At 30.2% G+C, this 4,628-nt stretch overlaps 1 pseudogene; it reads left to right on the top strand.

The window, feature by feature from the left end:
* Nucleotides 1-439: 439 nt before the first annotated feature.
* LOC125821932 (B3 domain-containing protein At5g60142-like) lies at nt 440-2,532 on the top strand (annotated as a pseudogene).
* The last annotated feature ends 2,096 nt before the right edge of the window (nt 2,533-4,628 follow it).

The raw sequence follows: 4,628 nt of genomic DNA, 5'->3' as shown, positions 1-4,628 counted from the left end.
TAATTATTTCAAAATTTAATAGTTCACAATACATTAAATTGATGATTGAATCAAACTTTCAAATAAATAAACATTGATAGAGAATTAAAAATTATATAACAACTCAGCCCGTTAATTTCATTGGGCCAAAACTCGACCCGACTCAGTTGGCCTGAGAAAATTGGGCTAACGTGTTGTGGGATGGGCCAGACATAAATTTTGCATTGTTAAGCTCGGACCAGACCAACCCAGTTATAGGAGATCCTGCCCGGTCCGGGATTGCAGAGTGGAGACCAGTGTAATTTTTTTAATGGGCCAGACTTACTAGCGCGGCCCACTTAACAAGCTTAATGTCAATATATGATAAACTTTTATTTTTTTTGCAATCATATTCTCTTTTAGGGTAAAAAGGTTGTGCCTCAATTATGCTATCCCCTAAACCCTAAAAATAAAAAAGAACATGGAAAAAGGCTTCTTCAAGGTTTTCATCCCTGAAACTAGTGAGAAACAGCTAGTAAGTATACTCTCCCCTGTCATGGTCTTTGATGAGACTTTTTTCTTGAATTTTTCTTCTTTTTGGAGATGCGAGCAGAGGATCTATATGAGGGAGGGAAAGGCTGTAAAACTTGAATACGTCGTGTAATTTTATATATTTTGTTATTGTACTTTCCCTTTCATCCTCTTTGTATGTTCTTATATTCATGTATTTTATCAATGATTGTTGTTGATTCTTTTTCTTAAAACATTTTCAATTAGTACTTTTCCAATATATGTGCTTTGAATAAGGGGAGGGTAAGTAAAGGGTAGATAGATGCCATTTTCCGATGCAAATAAATATTATACGATTTTCTATAGATGTTAAATCCCTATTTTTCTTATCAATATTATATTTAATTTAGTCAATAAATGTTAGAAATTGCATATATCATTTCAAACTACCTATATTATTAGTGTTGAAGGAAGTAATTTTATAGTAAAACTATGTATATGTCTCAAATTTTATTTTATAGATTCTTAAATAGGTACATTGTTGAATTCTAACCACAGAAGTCTCAAACTTTGAGTTTATTTGAAATACTTTTTCAGCTTAAACTTGTTGCTTTTATGATATGGTTAAGGTCATTTAAAGAAATTAATGTTTCTCTACATTTATTTTTTCAAAATTCAAGTGTTTTTTCTTCACAAAAAGTTCCCACAAGTTATACTGATTACATGAATGGAATATTACCTAGGAATGTTCTTCTTAGAGATCGGTTTGAAAATATGTGGCCAATAGGGGTAACCAAATCACAAAAACATATTTATTTTGAATATGGATGGGAGAAATTCATTGAGGACAACATCTTGGAGCTTGGAGACTTCTTTATTTTTGACTATGATGGAACTAGAACTTTTGACTTCAAACTACTTGGAAGAAATGGATGTTTAAAGAAAGGAGTTGGAGGTTTAAAACTCGTTGTGAAGGAGGAGAAAGCAGAAGAAATGAATATTGAACATCAAAAGAGTATGGAGCCAAAGGAGAATACTTGGGCTAGAAATAGCAAGGGCATTTTTTTTATGATGATAAGGATGGGGTTAACATGGTAAAAGATGAAGAGGATGAAGACAAGGAAAGCGAAAAGACAGAAAAGGTGCCATCAGAAGATAATGATAAGGAAGAAGAAGATGATGAAGATGATGAAGAGGATGAATACAAAGAAGAGGATAAGGAAGAGAAAGAAAGGGCTGCCATATTCAACAAAAAGGCACCACGTTCAAAAGGTAAATAAAAATTAAAGATCATTAAATCTACTCTTATGTTTCATTTTATATGCAATTCAATTCCTCTCTTGTTAGTATATTACTACAAAAATGACATCCATGAATATTTAGACATAATCTTGTATTCAAATAACTGTCATGACAGATTAAAGGATACAAGTTTCAATATGATTTTTGAAAAGGTTTAGTTGTTTTGTCCGCTGACAAAACCAGCCTGCTTTGGACAGTTTTTTTTTAATTACTTTTTGGAATAACAAAGTATAATCAAGTTAAATATCATTTTCTAGTACTTTTGGTATGTGTCAACAATCTGATTTTTTTTCTTATAATCCATGTTCCATAAAAGAAGACCTTGTAAAATAAAATATATAGAGTAACTCTGAATATCCATGTTATTTTTATTTGTGAACTTGACCTTTTAACTTTTTTTTTTGATTCAGTTATATGTAAAAGTGCAACTACTGGAAAGCGGAATGATCCCCTTGACAAATTTGCTACAGATATATTTAGAAGCGGACATGCAACTAACCCAAAAAATCCTTACTTTATAACAAAAATACGTCCAGATAGGAGAAATCAACTGGTTATTATTAACCTATAACTATTTTAGTTGATTGTTTTATAGTTAAATCTTATAATATTCTCATTTAACAAAGTCTTTTTTCCTAATTGTAGTACGTTCCGACTGATGTGGTGAGAGACTACCAACTTGAACTCCCTTCAAGCATGACCGTTCGTGACTCTTCTGGCAGAGAATTTGAGGCAAAAGTCAAGATTTGGCAAGATGGTTGAATATGGCTAGTGCTGTTTATGCAGGCAGAACCTTTTGGAGAAAAATGATACGTGTATTTGTGAATTTGTGAGAGAAAAACAAAACAAAGACCTTTACTTACAAGTTCACATTGTCCATGAAGGAGAAGGTTCCCATCCCAACAAGAAATAATATCGTGCTATTTAACATGACTTTTATGGCCTTTAGTGTGTCTATATGCAGACGATTTTGAAGACAATAAGTATTATTGTTTGTTGACCAAACATTGAATAATATTTTAGTTTTTATTGTTGGATCTGAAAGTTAAGCCAATTAATTGGCATTAAGACTAAAGTCTAGTTTATTTACATTCAAATGTTAAATCATTATTTGGTCTACATTGATCGGTTGAAAACATGGAATATCCAGTACTTCAGTAGCAAAATACTAAATTTCTTTGTTTTTTTCTGTTCATATAATCTATATCTTAGGTAATACTCTTGGACTTGTCTTTGAAATAATTTTCACTCAAAAAAGGCCTGACGCAGCGCGCCATGTAGCGCCCTTGATAGGGCACGCAATGTGCCAAGCAGTGCACCAGCCTTGTCGAAATTTGTGTTTTTGATGTTTGGCACTTGGGGTAGCACATTAATTAGTTTAATTTTGTAAATGGTTGATGACAAGTCTTTGAGGGTATAATATCTGGACTAAAACATCTATAATATTTGTACGATTGCATACATTTGGGTGGTCAGTTGGACACAACAAGTTTGCATCTTCTTCTTTGTTTAATCTTTAATTATGTTTGTTATTATATTTTGTTAATTATGTCTTGATTTTTTCCATGAAAAATCATAATTCGTATTGCTTTAGAACACTCTTTGTTCTAATAGATTTAGAAAAATAATATAACTACTTGGGATCTATATATAGGGAATGCAGTAGGAGATTCTAAAGGATTGTACACTCTTTTTTTTCATAGTGAAAAACTCTTTCTACTTTTTCTTGGAGGAGTAGTCTAGCCTAATCTCGTTTTATCCTTGTGTTTTTTTTCTTTTCTATCTTGTATTTTTTATTTCTAGTATGAATAGCTAAACCCATTAGCTGAGGTTGTAGACTCTTATGATATTTATAATATGAATGAGTATTAGTTTATCTTGCTTATTTACAACTTCGGCCTCTTTAAAAAACTAGTTTTTCGACACGTGCGTTACACGTGATTATCAATTCAAAAATTTTAACCGAAGATTTGAATAATAAGCTTTGCACAAAAATATATTGCAGATTCTTTTGTGAATGTTAAATGTAGATCATCATATATATCTCTTATTCACACGAACATATGAAGATGGTCAATGAAAAATTTTATTAGTTAAATGAAATAATGCATATATTTATTTCAATTTGATAAGATTCAATCATGTAATTAGTCGTATCTCACTAATATTATCTTATAGACGATATTTGTTGTCTATTTTTTTTGTCATCTAACCAGATGTGTTTTGCACTTGTCCTATGAACATGTGGAGAACAACTACATTTTATCTTTTAGAGCTATTTTTGTCTACTAATTTTTATTTTATAAGTTATAACATAATAGATGACATTTTTTTTATCGTCTCTCATATTTGACTTCTCGATTGACCGTGTACATAAATCAAAGATAATTATCTTATTGTCCATAGTTAACTGAGAAAGGTTTCCTTCTTTTTTTTTTACAGAAAAGACTAAAAATTAAAATTAAAGAATATATTCTATTTGTGAACTCATATATATAATCACATGTTTATCTTACACCCAACAAAGATATAGTTCATATACTTGTAAACAATTTTCAATTTATTCAACCAAGCATGATTCGTCCAAGGAAAAATAACAACACCATTATCACATATCTAGGGGCGGTATAATAATATGAAAAATTAATGGTCAAAAGTTAATATAGGGAATGATGAAAGATAGAAATAATTAATGTAATAACTATGAGAATTCATAATATTATAACTAAAGAGTGTAAAAGAATGTGAATAACATTTGCAATAATTTGTAATAACTAAGAGAATTTATAGTGTTATAACTAAAGAATTAATGTGCATTAGAAGAATTTCTAATAAATTTTATGTTTACATAAATAAAT

The sequence above is a fragment of the Solanum verrucosum genome, unplaced genomic scaffold (genome assembly GCF_900185275.1).
Source record: "Solanum verrucosum unplaced genomic scaffold, falcon-dt-bn FXZP01000303.1, whole genome shotgun sequence".
Classification (NCBI taxonomy): Eukaryota; Viridiplantae; Streptophyta; class Magnoliopsida; order Solanales; family Solanaceae; genus Solanum; species Solanum verrucosum.
Note: the sequence above shows the minus strand (reverse complement) of the source record. Positions and strands in the feature narration are given on the sequence as shown.